Here is a 16,127-nt window from a genome sequence, read left to right as displayed (position 1 = left end):
TTTGATATATTTTGAGTTGATTTTTTGTATATGGTGTGAAGTGCGGTCTACTTTTATTCTTTTGCAAATGGAGATCCAGTTTTCCCAGAACCATTTGTTGAAGACTATTCTTTCCCAATTGAGTGGTCTTTCCCACCTTGTTGAAAATCATTAGCTATAAATGTGAGGACTGATTTATGAGCTCTCAATTTGATTCTGTTGCTCTATATATTTGTCCTGTGCCAGTACCATTCTGTTTTGATTACTGTGGCTTTGTAATTTGTTTTAAGATCAAACAGTGTGAGCCCTTCCACTTTGTTTTTGTTTTTCAAGATTGATTTGGCTATTTGGGGCCCCTTACCATTCTATATCATTGTGATGATTGGCTTTTCCATTTCTCTAAGGAATGTTGGAATTTTTATTGGGATTGCATCAAATTTGTAAATTGCTTTGGGTAGAATTGCCATCTTAACAATTGTCTTACAATCCATGAATACAGAGTATACTTCCATTTGCTTATATCTTCTTTGATTTCTTTTCACAGTGTTTTATAATTTCCTGCATGCAACTCTTTTGCTGATTTGGTTAGATTTATTCCTAGACATTTAATTCTTTTAGTTCCAATTGTAAATGAAATGTTTTTCTTGATTTTTTCTTTCAGTTGTTCATTTCTAGTGCATAGAACCACTAATGATTTTTGGATATTGATATTGTACCTACCACTTTTCTGAATTCATTTATTAGCTGTAGGAGCTTTGTTGTGGGTTTTTCAGGTTTTTTCTTATTTAGGATCAAGCCATCTGAGAATATGGAGTTTTACTTCTTCCTTTCCAGTTTGTATGCCTTTAAAGTTTTCTTGTCTAATTACTCTGGCAAGAACTTCCAATATGATGTTAAAATAGCAGTGATGACAGAGGCATCCCTATCTTGTTCCTGATCCTAGAGGGAAAGCTTTCAGTTTTTCATTATTAGATACAATTAACTGAGGAGTTTTCATATATGCCCTTCACATTTTGAGGATATTTCCTTCTATTGCAAGTTTTCTAAGTGTTTTTTTTTTTAATCTAGAATGGATGCTTAATTTTATCAAATGCCTTTTTTTGCCTTAATTGAGGTGGTCTTCATTTTATCCTTCATTCTGTTAATGTGTCATATCATACCAATTGATTTTCAACAAAGGGTGCTAATTACATGCAATGGTAAAAAGGATTCTCTTCAACACATGGCATTGGAAAAACTGAATATCCACATGCAATAGAAGGAAATTAGAACACTATCTCACACCATATAAAAATGGATCAAGGACTGCAATATAAGAGCTAAAACTATAAAACTTTTAAGAAGATAGCATAGAAGATTCATGACCTAGTATTCAGTAATGGAATCTATGTATGATACCAAAATCACAAACAACAAAAGAATCAGTAGATAAATTTTATGTCATCAAAATTTAAAAATGGGCATCAAAGAATATTATCAAGAAAGTGAAAAATTAACCTACAGAAGGGGTAATGGTGCAAACCAAATATCGTCAAAGAGCTTAATATCCAGAATATAAAAAGAATTTTAATAATGCAACAACAAAAAAGGCAAACCAATTAAAAATGGGCAAAGGAGTTGAATAAAACTTTCTCTAAAGATAAATAAATGGCCAATAAACCTATTAATAGTTTCTTAGCATCATTATCCAATAAAGAATTACAAATAAAAACCAAATGTGATACCACTTCATACCTACAAGGATAGCTGTTGTTTTTAAAAAGGATAATAATAAATATTGGAGAAGATGTGTAGAGTTTGGAACTTTGTGAATTGTTGGTTGGACTAAAATGGTGCAACCACTGAGGAAAGCAATGTAGTAGTTCCTCAAAAAGTTAAATATGGAATTACCATTTGACCTGACAATTTAGCTTCTAGGTATATAGTCAGCTGAGGTGAAATCAGGGTCTACAAACATTATGTGTACACCTATGTTTATAGTAGAATATTCACAATAGCAAAAAGGAGGAAACAATGCAGGAGTCCATCAACAAATGAACGGATAAAGAAAATGTGGTACATGTACACAATGGAATGTTATTCAACTGTAAGAAACAGTGAATTTTATGAGACATGCTGCAACATGGACGAACCTTGAAAACATTATGCTCAATGAAATAAGCAAGACATAAAAACAAATATAGTATGATGTCATTTAAATGAGATGTCTAGCCATAGAAAATCTGCAGAGTCAGCATGTAGCTTGGTGTTTATCAGGGGATGGGAGACTAGGGGAAGGAGAAGTGTGTTTGGTGCATATGGAGTGTGTATGTAAAGAAAATAATTTAAAACAGAATTCCTGATGCATTGGTACTGTGGGATTCCATTGAAGGCAGAAGAGCAGAGTGGTTACCAGCTTTGGTTTCAGTATTTATTAGATGAGGCTTTGAAGCTGGCTCTGCCCTCAGTACACATTTCCAGTATGGCCTAGGAAGGGCTCTCAACCTCTGACCCTCAGTCTTGTTGGATGTAAAATGAGGTGAAAACAGGGTCAGCCTTGTAGGGTTGATTTAAGTTTTAAATGAGATAATTAGTGGGGACTAGATGGCAGAGAATAAACCCTCAACAGCTGCTACTGTTGTAGAATGCCTGGAACAGTCTCTGGCATATAGTAGGAAAAACATGTGCATTTATTTGTCTTCAGTATTTTTCAGCTATGTTTTGTAGTTTTCAGTGTACAAGTATTTCATCTGGAAGGACATGGCATTCATCTGGGACAAGTAGCATGATATGATACAAAAGTTTGGAATTGGATGTGGAGTTGATGGGGAAGGTGAGAGGGAAAGAGTTGAGATAGTTGGACTTTCCTAAATTTGTATCTAGATTCCTCTTGCCCCATCTCAGAGAAGCTCAGTGAAAATGTCATCTTCTCTGTAAAATGACCTTAAACCTCCAGGCAGAGTTAATAGCTCTTTGTTCAAATCTGTATGTAGCCTCATTCATATTACATTAAAATGATCTATTTTATATTTTTGATTCTCACTGGATTTTGTTCTAAATTCTAAATTTCTTTATTTCCTTAGTGACAAGAGTGCCTGGCTCATAGTAAGTGGACAGTAAGTCTTGTTGAGTGAATAAAGGAGAAGACTGAACTATAAAATTTTATAGGCCCAGGGATCAGCTTGGCCTTGGCACGGTGGAATCAGTAATGCCTTCCTCACCAAAAGGGGGAAAAGAAATGTAGCAAAATAAGATATCAGTGGCTGAAGAGTTCAAATAGTGTTGAGAGGCTATTTTGAAGGCTACTCTTATGCATGTTTCAGCTACATACTGCTATTTACCTTGATTTGCCAAACCCTAACCAAAACCATTCCTATGAACCCTAAAGAACACCTATGGCTCTATCTGAGATTCTACAAGAGTTTCATGCATGATGATTGCTTTCCTGAAACCTACAACCTCCAGATGGGTTCCTAGGCCAGTTAAATCCTGAAACCCAGAGAGGCCAGCATTTCCAAGATTATCAACTAGTTCCATCACCCTATCCAATATTATCAACAGCCTTTCCAACATGAAAAAGTTAGCATGTGCATAGCCCAAATACACCTAAAGATTGGGAGAAGACTCAAAGGATAAGCAGAAGTTATAATAGAAATGGTAGGATTTAACAAAGAGTATGAGTGCTGAATCATTATATTGATATTTCTATGTTTTTAGATGGCTAAAATTTTTAGATGATTTTTTAGCCATCTAAAAATATCATTAGCCAATTAGAGGCTAATTCCAGGCTGTCATGAAATACAGACTAATCATTCTTTCATAAAGGTATAGCAATCTATTAATGAACAAATTCACAATTAGAGGCCTACTATGATTTTAGAAATGCTTTTAATGTTTCCCAATCAATTATCCTGTGGAATTCAGGCCCGCTAATAATTCTGGTTTTCAGTAGAATCAGCATCAATCTTACTCAGTGAATGAAATAGCTTCCAAATGTTCTTTGCTACCTGTGCTCCCAGAAGCAATTCACATCTGTAATCTTTCTGCTGAATATCAGCATTTCAGCTTCTGAAATGGCAAATAGATTGCTTGTAGCCAAAGTACTACCTTGTCCTAAATTTTTAGTTATAGAACATTTTCTTATTGGCTAGAATTCAGGCTATCAGCCTGTTTCTTGGTCTGTTGGCAAATAATGACTTTATTTATTTAGGTTTATTTCTCAAACTATCATCCAAGTGAAGAATGTGTGTTGGTGGGGGTTAGGGAAAGAAAGAACAAAGGTAAAATAAAATATGCTTTTTTCTTTGACATCTCTTACTGATATATTTTAACATAAAAAGTATTGTTGATCACAAGCTATGGGATCCAGGGATATAAAGCTGAATAGCACCTAATTTTTCTGGCTATATTACCCAATAATCATGTAATTGCCCTATTCCCAAGACCAAGATGTTGCAGTATGAGAAAAGCAGAGAAATAAGGTCCTTGCAAACTTGTTATAAATCAGGGTAAATGAAGTCTCAGTAGTAAAAGGGAAAGGAAAGTATGGTTGAGTTCTAATCTTTATATCATTCTCAAACCAGAGATTTAATCCTTAAAAATCTGGGATTCATAGTATCAAGCAAGAAACCAGAGTAATACTTGGATGAAAGGTTGTAGGTTTTCTATAAACAGTGTTTAAGTTATTTATGTTTGACCTCTTCTGTTTCCCCATGTCATTTTACTTTTGAGGCATTGTCTTTTTATTGCATTTGTAAAAATGAGAAACAATAAATATCTCAAATCACATAATAGATGCATATATGCTTCCCTATGTTCATGACTGACTCTAGATTACTTGAAGCCAGTTGGTTTTCTGTTTTTTGTTTTTGTTTTTTTTAGTTTATTGGTATCAGAAACCAGCTCTACATGGTATCTTGCATGCGGTAGGTCAGGTCACATCCCTATTTTGGTGTATTCATTTTCTATTTTTATGTAATGAATTATTACAGCCATAGTAGCTTAAAACATAACTTATTTATTAGCTCACCCTTCTGTAGGTCATAAGTCTGTTTTCTGCTTAGGGTCTCAAAAGGCCGAAATCAAGGTGTAGATCATGTTTTGTTCTCATCTGAGGTCTTCATCCCCTTCTAAGCTCATGTGGTTGTTGTGAGAATTCAGTTCCTTGCACTGGAGGAAGGAGGTCCCCATTCTCTTGCTAGCTATTGGCTTAGGGACCATTCTCAGTACCTCAGGTTTTCCCTCAGGTCCTAGTCTTGTGGCTCTCTCACAACCTGCCAGCTTACTTCTTCAAAGTCAGCAGGGAAAATGTCCTGTTTGAATGTCTTCTTTCCAAAGGTGCCATTCTTTTAAGAGTTCACCTTATTAGGTCAGGCCCAAGAAAGATAATCTCCCTTTGATGAATTTAAAGTCAACTGATTTGGGACCTTAATTATATCTGTAAGAGGTCTTTTTTATCGTAAGGTCATCTAATTAAGGGGCTAAAACCCATTATGTACTTAGTCCAGCCCATAGTCAAAGGGAGGGGATGAAACAGGATATATGCACACAGGGTGGAGAGTACAGAATTGTGCCTGTCACCTCGGTGTGTTCTTAGAAATTAAAATGTCATTTTCATATTCAACTAAACAGTGGACAGTTGGGGATCCAATCTGCTGATAAAAAAGAAAACAATTTGTCTCATTTATTTTATTTTAGTGATGGTTAATATTATGTTTATATGTCAACTTGGCTAGTTTATGGTATCCAGTTGTTTGGTCAGATACTGGCTTGGTTGTTGGGGGGTTTCGTAGTTGGGAATAGCATCTGCAGTTGACCTTAAGTAAAGGAGATTATCCATGATTAGGTGGGTAGGACTCGTCTAGTCAGTTGCAGGTTTTAGGTGTATGGAATTCATCTAGTCAGTTGCAGGTTTCAAGTGCAAGAACTGTGGGTTCCAAGGATCAGAAGGGATTCTTACTCAAGGCTACATGCTCTCTTCCTCCCTAGCTCAGTCTATGGGCCTCACCTATTGACTGGGGCCCAAGGCTTCAACATCACTCTTACTGAAATCTCTGGCATCCAGCCTGTTCTACAGAAATCAGCTCAGCCAGCCTGCACAATCAGGTGAGCTAATTCCTTATAATAATACTGTGTGAACTCAGGCACGATCAGGACTTCTCTGAATTTCTCTATAACTTCTTTTATAAAATGGTAATAATAATACTCAGATTATATAATTACAGATTATAACCATAGGTTGTAGTGAGAATTAAGTGAGTTAGTGTGGGCAAAATGCTTAGCATAGTACACAGCACCAAGTATGCACCTAGTAATTGTTAACCATGAATACTACCATTGTTATGTTTTCCAAATGTCAAACTTGTTTGGTTTGTCATCAAGTCTATTAATTCCAGTGGGATGGAAGATATAACTGATGTGCAGAGGGCTTGTGGGGTAGCAGCAGGCATGGGTTGTGTTGAGCTTGGGAGGCAAGAGTGGGGACACTATAAATTTTCCTCAAAACATGCAGATAGGATTGGTCAATCACTAGACCTGCTAAGAAGTCTGAAAGTGGAATGATTATATTTCCCACTACTAGTCTTGCCCCTTCCAATTTGTTCTCCTCACTGGTGTCGAAATGGTCTTTCTAATAAGCATACCCTTTTCTTCCTCAAGGTAGATCAGCGGTGTCCCACTGCTTGAATAGTGGGATCTAAACTCCTTTGCATAGCCTGCAATGTTGACCCTTATGATATGGCCTTATCATCTATTTTCATCATTTATTCTCATCATCTTAGGATTCCTGTCAGAATTTTTGGATTCAAAGTAATTTTTCCATGGCTGAAGTATTAAATTATAGCAAATCCAAATATATTTATTGTACAGATCTCAGTGTTGTGTTCTGTAGAAGACAATGATTTTTAAAAGGATGTGGCTCCTGTCAGGAGCTCTTGATTTCTTGACTAATATTCAGACAACGTTCCCCTCACATAGAGAATTGTTATGTAGTAGGCATTGAAATACATATATCAAAAATATGGATATACATATGATGGATGGATGAGTGGATGGATGAATTTGTGGTCATTAGAAGGCAAACCTTTGATAAAAACTTATCACTTAAAAAACAATGAATTAAAAAAAAAATAAAAAAAATACCTGGTCAGTTTGTGATGCCTCTCTTAGATTACTTAGGTTTGGGAGGAATATTTATTTATTTTGGGTTTCAGTTTTGCATATATTCAGGAAGATGGTTTGACTGATAATATTATAAAAATAAATGGCATAATTCAGGTTAAAAACAGAACATAAAGAGCTTATAGTGTATTGAAATTAACAGACACTTGAGATACACTAATTGGATCTTCATTTGTAACTCAGTCTGGTAGCCAAGGTGGAAAAGGATGCACATTAGGGTATACAGTTTTCTGAACAAAGAAGGCATATAAATTCAACTATCGAGACAAACTCCTGAGGACTATAAGGTCGAGGTGATTAATGAGTTTGACTAGATGTTATCTGCTCAGTTCCAAGTAGTTGTGTTCAAAGGAAGATCTCAGAGAGAGAAAAAAATCCAATTCAGATACCCTGCACCTATTTGAACCCATGGGAAACCAATGTCAAAATGTCACTTTCAAGTGTCCCAAAATTGTAGCTAACTGCTCTAGGTTTTGTGAGACCTGAAACTTATTGAATTTTGAGGGGCTCTCTCTAAAATAATTCACTTATGAATACAAATTTAGGTACAAAGTAAATATTTAAAATAAAAGAGAAATAATAACAAATTATGCATTTGTAAATGCTGAGAAATACCATCAGCATTTCTTTCAGTTTGATTTTGGCATCCACTAGGATACTTCCTTTCTTATGTTAAAATTTAAAATGAAGATTTTTGAACCAAAAATTGAGAGTTAAGAAGAGAATCCCATCCAGCGCAAGGGTTAAGTTCTAGGGTTGAGGCCTGGTTATACGGACATAGTGCTGGTCTCATGTTAGGGAATCAACATTTCTGAGTATTGCTGATTTCCTGATACTATCTGGTCCAGTCCAACCAGTTACTTACTTAATGTAATTGTCAAGTGGCTGTTTTGTTTTTAATTCTTATTGTTTTAAATTTTATGTATGTCAAGTGCTCATTTCTAGATAACAGCACAGGATCATCACTTAAATGTCCTTTCTAGATAGCAGCCACATAATAGCATGGAAGAGCCTATTAATGTATCAAGCAAAGCTAAAATAATTATTACAGAAAAAAGAAAATCCCATTATTATAGTTTGGAAAGCTCCACATAAACCAGCTTCCTGTTTGACTTAGCCAAAGCCATGTGAAAAAATTCCCAAACGTAATTTGCTTAACTTTTGCGAGCTGTGTGATAACAAAAGACTCAAGGATCCTTTTAGTAGGCTCTTATGGCATTTGCAGTATCATTTGCAACTTCAGCCCTGGTTCTGTTATTATTTCTAGTCAACTTTCAACATTTCTCTGCCACTCATTCTACTGCTCGCAGCATCTTCCTGCAGTTAGTTTTTTTCTTGTATCACAGTTCAACATTTTTCAAATCTTAATCCTTCAAGATGAAGAAGAATCACTTAATTGTTAGCTGTGACTCAGGAATTAAGTATTTCCAGCACTAATCTTACCAATACCCCTTTTAATAAATACTGATTCAATATTGTTTATAGATGATATTTTCATTAAAATGATAAAAGCATTTTCTGTGCAGGGAATGCTAGCATTGTAGAATATGCTGCTATCAAAGCAAAGCCAAAGGTGATCCTTTGTTGATTTATCTGGTAAACAAGCAGCTTTTGTGATGTCACCCATATAAATGTTAAGTTGACATCTATCCCCATAAAGCTTTCAGAAGGACAATTAGCTCAATTTAGGCAGAACTTAATTGCCAAATGGTATTGTATAACTCCATTATTCTCTCTCAATTATTAGCTGTCATATAAGGAAAATTTTTCCTTCTCCCATTAGTTAACTTATTCGTTTGTAATTTTATACCAATATAAGCACATATATTTTTTTGTTCCATGTATATTCTGTTAGAATGTATTTTGATGCCCACTTTGTTTCATATTTATCCAGTGGAAACTCTTCAAACTGGTTCCTAAGTCCTTTTGACAGGTCTCCATTGTTTTTGAGCACTATTTACCTCCTGGAACTACATGATATTCCAAGCTTATCTTTTCTTTCCCTGCCAAAACACTAGAGTCAATTATATTTCCAATAAGTTTGGTTCATTTTAATGGGGAAGGTATTTAGAAACCAATGTTAGGTCTTCAGGTGTCCTTATCGTTATTGGGGTGTCTTTGCTTCTAGGCATTTCAGCAGACAGTGCTGAGAAAAATAAATATATCTACCTCTATTTCTCTATTGGTGTGTGTGTGTGTGTGTGTGTGTGTGTGTGTATAGAGTGACTTCCTCCTCCAACATTGAGAAATATGACTTCTTAATCTTCTGTTTATCAGTCATTTGATCAGTTATATAGTATAAGTACACAGAAGTTAGTTTCAGAATTGGTAATTCATACTATTATCAAAACCAATCTCCTTATCCTAGCCCTCACCCCCCTACCTGGGACATGACTCCCAGGGGTGTAAATCTCCCTGGCAATGTGGGACCTAACTCCTGGGGATGATCCAGGCCCTGGCATAATGGGAATGAGAAAGATTTCTTCACCAAAAGGGGAAAAATAAATGAAACAAGTTAAAGTTTCAGTGGCTGAGAGATTTCAAATAGACTCAAGAGGTCTTTTCTGATCTTTAGGAGAAAGTATATATGATAGTTCTAAGCTGCATGTACACCAGAAAAATATATTCTTAATTCTAGACCATTCCTGTAGGCATAAATCATTGTAAGTAGGCCCTTTTGATGATGTTACTTTAGTTAAGGTGTGTCTCACATCAATCAGGATGGTTCTTACTCCTATTACTGGAGTGTTCTATAAGAGATTGAAGTTCAGACAGAGAAAAAGCTACAGAAGAAAGAAACTGAAATCAATGAAACTTGGAAGAGAAGGGAGAGAGCAGCAAGCATCATCTCATGCCTTGCCATGTGTCAGAGGAGCCAAGAATGGTCAGCAGCCAATATCTTTGGGAAGAAAGCGTTGTATTGATGATGCCTCGATTTGCACATTTTCCTGGCTTCAAAACCATGAGTGTATAAATTCCCATTGTTTAATCTTATCCATTCCATGGCATTTGCTTTGAGCAGTCTAGGAAACTAAAACAAATTTTGGTACCAGGAGAATGGGGTATGGCTTTTGAAAATACCAAAAATGTAGAAGAGGTTTTGGAATTGGTTAACGGTTAGAAGCTGGAAGAATTGTGAGGTGCTTGGTAGAAAAGGAACAGATTGTTTTGAAGAAACTGAAGAAATATGGATACTAAAGGTACTCTGATGAGGATTTAGATGGAAATGATGACTGTGTTATTGGAAACTGGAGTAAAGGCATTCCTTATTTTAAAGTGGCAGAGAACTTAAGTTCTAATGTTTTAAAGTGGCAGACAGAAAGTGAGTTCTGATATTAGATGGAAGGCAGAACTTGAAAGTGATGAGTTTGCATGTTTAGCTGGGAGTTTATTTGCTCACAGTTCCGAGGGTATGAGAAATACAAATCAAGGCCTCATCACAATAGTTCTTTCTTCTTGAAGACTGGCATTTTGGGGCAGGCAGCCAGTGACTGTTGGTCCTTGGCTCTTCTGTCACATGGTGGCCTCTCCCTTCTCTTTAGCTTCTTACTTCTTTTTTTAACCTGGGTTTTTCTTTACCAAACTTTCATTTTGTTTATGAAGGTTCAGAATAGGATTCAGACCCATCCTGATTGAGTTAGGCCACACCTTAATTGAAGTAACCTCATCAAAATATTCTGCTTAGAATGGGTTCACACCCACAGGAATGGATTTAATTTAGGAAAAAGTTTTTCTAGGATACATTCTTCCAAACCACCATTTGTGGCCTAGCATAAGGTCTGTCAGTGCTAGAGAATGTTCCATGTGAACTTGAGAGAAATGTGCATTCTGATGTTGGTGGGTGGGATGGTCTATGGATGTCTATTAGGATTCATTGGTTTATAGTATCATTAAAGTCTTGTTTCCTTATTAATCTTGTGTGTAGCAGTTTTATTCACCATCAAATATGGGGTGTTCAATTCTCCCACTATTTTTTTTTGATTGTATATTTCTCTCTTCAATTCTGTTAGTTTTGCTCCTTATATTTTGAGGCTCTGTTTTTAGATTCATATATATTTGTAATTATTTTGTCTTCCTGCAAAATTTAACCTATTATCATTATAAAATATTCTATTTTGTGTCTAGTAATAATTTTTGTCTGATATAAGCATAGCTTCTCCATCTCTTTGTTGTTTAGTGTTTGCATGGTATATCCTTTCCATTCATTTATTCTCAGCCTATTAATATCTTAGAAGATAAAATGAGCCTCTTTTAAATAGCATATAGTTGGATCTTATTCTTTTATCCATTCTGCCAATCTCTGTTTTTTGATTGGAGTGTTTAGTCCATTTGCATTTAATATAATTAATGATAATGCCAAATTTACATTCAGCATTTTGCTGTTTGTTTTCTGTATGTCTGATGTCTTTGTTATTCTATTCCTCCATTACTCCCTTCACTTGTTTAAATAGATTTTTCCTTTTTTAATGCAATTTTATTTTGAGATATATTCACATACCATACCATCCATCCAAAGTATACAATCAGTGGTTCACAGTATCATCACATAGGTGTGTATTAATCACCACAGTCATCTGTATGTACTATGTACTCCAGGGCAAAAAAAAAAAAAAAGAAAATCCCAAGCATCCCCTACCCTTTATCCCCCCGTCATTGATCCCTAGCATTAATGTGGTACATTTGTTACTGTTCATGAAATAATATTAATATATTACTGTTAAGTATAGTCCAGAGTTTTCAATAAGTACATTTTCCCTCATATACTATTCTGTTAACTCCTTGTAATAATTTTGTACATTTATTCTAGTTCATGGAGGAAATTTTTATATTTGTACTGCTAATCATAGTCATCATCCACCACAAAATTCACTGTGCTACACAGTACCATGCTTAAACTTCTGGCTTTCTTTCTGGTGACATATATACTCTAAACTTCCTCTATCAACCACACTCACACACAATTCAGCACTGTTAATTATACTAATAAAAATGTGCTACTGTCATTTCTTCCCATTTCCACTCATTTAAATTCAACCTAGTGAAAAATTCTACACATCTTCAGCAGCCGCTCCTCTGTCTAACTCCTGATAAACTATGTTCAAGATTCTATGTTTATGAGTTTATAGTATAATTCACTCATATTAGTGAGATTTCTTACAATATTTTTCTGTTTTTGTTTCTGACTTATTTAACTGAACATAATGTCCTTCAAGTTCATCCATGTTATCACATGCTTCAGAGCTTCATTCCTTCTTACTGCTGAATAATATTCCATCATCTACATTTACCACATTTTTTAATCTATTCATTGGTTGATGGACACTGATGATTAGGCGCACATGTCGACTTGTCCAGTTGTTTGGGCAAGCATGCACTGACCTGTTACTGTTAGGATGTTTCACGGACTTCAGTCATAAGTTGATTACATCCACAGTCAACCGAGGAGATTGTCTTCAGTAATGAGAGAACTTTCATCCAAGCAGTTGAAGGCTTTAAAAGGAAAAGTGATTATTTCAGCAGTCAGAAGAGAGAACTTTCATCTCTATTTCAGCCAGCCAGCTGCTCTTGGGGAATTCATCAAAAACCTTCATCAAAGTTCCCAGTTTGCAGACTGCCTTATGAAATTTGGACTTGTGCATCTTCACGTTTGTGTGAGGCAATTTTATAAACTCTTGTAATAGCTCCTGCCAGTTCTGTTTCCCTAGAGAACCTTGACTAATACAGGTACTTGGACTGTTTCCATCTTTCGGTAATTGTGAATAGTGCTCTTATGAACCTCAGTGTACAAGTATCTGATTACATCCTCCTTTCAGTTTTTCTGGGTATATTCAGGGTAGTGGAATTGCCAGATCATAAGGGAATTCTATAATTAGCTTTCTGAGGAACCATCAAACTATCGCTCACAGCGGCTCTACCATTTTACATCCCCACCAGCAGTGAATAAGTGCCCCTATTTCTTTACATCCTCTCTAACACTTGTATTTTCCTCTTTGTTTAATAGCCACTATTCTAATGGGTGGGTCTAATGGGTGGGAGATGTTATCTCATTGTGATTTTGATTTTCGTTTCTCTGATAGCCAGTGAAGATGATTATCTTTTCATGTGATTTTTAGCTATTTGTAGTTCTTCATTGGAAAAATGTCTATTCATGTATTTTGCCCATTTTTTAATTGGGTTGTTTGTCTTTTTTATTGTTGAGTCGTAGGGTTTCTTTGTATATTCTGGATATCAAACTCTTGTCAGATATGTGGTTTCAAAATTTTGAATATCTCCCATTGAGTTGGTTGCCTTTTCACCCTTTTGACAAAGTTAAGTAGATTTTTCATATACCACTTTCATTTTTCTGCTTCTTCTACAATATTTTAATTTTTTGATCTTTTTTTATGCTGCAGGGGACACATTTCATCCTTTTTCCATGTGAGTGTCCCCTTATTGCCACAACATTTGTTGAATCTTTGTTTGTTTTTTCAGTTGTTTGTTTGGAAAGTGCATGGGCCGGGAATCAAACCCAGGTCTCCCATGTGGCAGGTGAGAATTCTACCACTGAACTACCCTTGCACCCCCTTCTTTTACAATATTTTGGAGTTATTTCTTATAGGTTACTTTTAGGGTTACAATTAATATCTTACCTTAAAACAATTAATGCCCTCTTAATTTCAACAGTATTCAAAAACTTAGATCCAATATAGTTCTACATCCACCTTTTTGTATTATTATTGCCACACAAATGGAATATTTCTACACTGTAAACCCATCAATACAGTTTTCTAACTTTATGCCATTATCTTTTAAGTTACATAGGAGAGTAAAAGTGTTACATGCAAAAATACCCTTATATTGTCTTTTATATTTGACTTTATTTCTTCATGTGGATTTGAGTTACTGTCTATGTCCCATTATTTCATCTGGAATAATCTGAAGTATTTATTTTTGGGTCAGTCTGCTAGCAATAGAGTACTTCAGTTTTTGTTTTTCTGGGAAAGTCTAAAATTGTCTTTGGTTTTTGAGTGATATTTTTGCTGAATATGGAATACCTGATAAACAGACTTTTTCTTTCAGAATTTTAAATGTCACTGACTGCCTACTGGCCTCTGCAGTTTCTGATAAGAAGTTAGCTGTTAATCCTGAGGATCTCTTGTATAAAATGAGTTACTTTACTTTTGCTGCTCTCAAGGAGCTCTCTTTGTCCCTGGATTTCAACAGATGGACTGTGAGTAATCTATGTATGAATCTCTTTGAATTCATGTTATTTGGAATTTGTTGGATGTGTATGTTAATGATTTTCATTTATTTGGTAAGTTTTAAGCTTTTATTTCTCCACATTTCTTTCTTCCTTTCCTCTCTGTTCTCTCCTGTGGGGAATCCACTTATGCAAATATTGGTGCTTGTTGCTTTCCCTCCAGTCTTCAAGGCTCTGTTCAGATTTCCTACATTCTTTTTTTTTTTAAGTCTGATCCTCAGACTGGATAATCTCAACTGCACTGTATTCGAGTTCTCTAATTCTTCTCATGCCAGCTGAAACCTTCTGTTGCGACCTTCTAGTGAATAGTTAATTTCAGCTATTAAATTTTTAAGGTCATAATTTCCATTTGATTCTTTAAAAAAAACTCTCTTTATTGATATTCTCTATTTGATGAGATACCATTCTCGTACTTTCCTTAAATTCTTTGGCCTTATTTTTAATATCCAATTTAAAATCCAACGTGTCTGGTGTATCCTATATCTGAGCTTCCTCAGGGCTAGTTTCTATTTACTGATCCCCCCACCCTGCCTGTATGGGACGTCCTTTCCTGTTCCTGTGCATGCCAGGAATTTGCTGCTGTTGACAACTGGACATTTTAGATAAAATACTGTGGCAAATCTGGAAATTAGATTCTTCCCTTCAGGTTACTGAAAGGTTTAGGAGGCGAAAAAGTGGGAAAGAAGGACGGTAGACTGGGAAATTTAAAGCAGGCGGGTTTATCACTGCACTCCCGGGCTGAGCTCACCAAACCCAAGATGGAGGGAGGTGAGTCAGTGCCTGGGTGATGGCGTGGGCGGTTTTTAAGCAAGGGGGTCAGGTGACGTCAGAAGGGGCAGTTCTCCGGAAGTCAGGTGTCCGGAAGGGGCGGTTCTCCGGAAGTCAGGTGTCCGGAAGGGGCGGTTCCAGAAGCCATGTTGTGGGGGGCAACACAGCCTCTACAGCTCCAGTTGCTGTGCCCTTCCTGGTTCCCCCAACCTAACAGTTGCTGTTGCAGGTTATTATTTTTCTTGTTGTTTGTTTAATGACTTTTCTAGACTGATTCTCTAAAGTCTGCATTATTTCTTATCTGTGGCCCCTGAAGATTCTTCCTGGTTAGCTTAATTGCTTGCTAATGACTGGACAGATATTTCTTTAAATACCTGGAAACAAAATGTCTCCCAGGTTTTGCTGAGGGTATGTAAATGTGTACTGCTCTATGCTTTCAGTGTTCCAGCAGGTAGTTTACAGCTCTGCCTTATCCTTCACTTCCTCCTGGCATAGATTCTCAAGATCAGATAGAGGTGAGAGATTATTGTCTTCGGAGTTCTTTCCTGGTTGGGCACATAGCCCTGCACATGTGCATTGCCTTCTAGATTTTCAGGGACAGGTAAGAGTTTTTGAAAGTCCATTATGGGAATCTAATGTCCCAATTTCCGCTTAAGCTTTTGGTTAGCCTCCTGGTAACACCAGCTAGTAATGCTACCCCAAGCAGTGACAATGCTAAACAATTGTTTCTGATTGTTTTAAAAAATAACTTAGCTATAAGACTACGTACATAGAGCGTGCTCTGAGTTATATCAAGTGAAAACAAGCTCTGAAAATGGAGCTTTGCAGCAGCTGCCAGAAAGGTGAAAAGTAAGAGTTTTCTGAAGAGAGGGCTTTTTGGGAGCTTCAAATATGAGGTGCCCCTTCCCATGGCTGCTAGGCTCCTGGTTTTCACAACTATCACAGCAGTGAGGGTGTTGGTTTTCCAGGCTACCGTGGGACT

Source organism: Tamandua tetradactyla, chromosome 14 (genome assembly GCF_023851605.1).
Source record: "Tamandua tetradactyla isolate mTamTet1 chromosome 14, mTamTet1.pri, whole genome shotgun sequence".
NCBI lineage: Eukaryota > Metazoa > Chordata > Mammalia > Pilosa > Myrmecophagidae > Tamandua > Tamandua tetradactyla.
The sequence above is the reverse complement of the archived record's forward strand: the minus strand, read 5'-3'. Positions refer to the sequence as shown.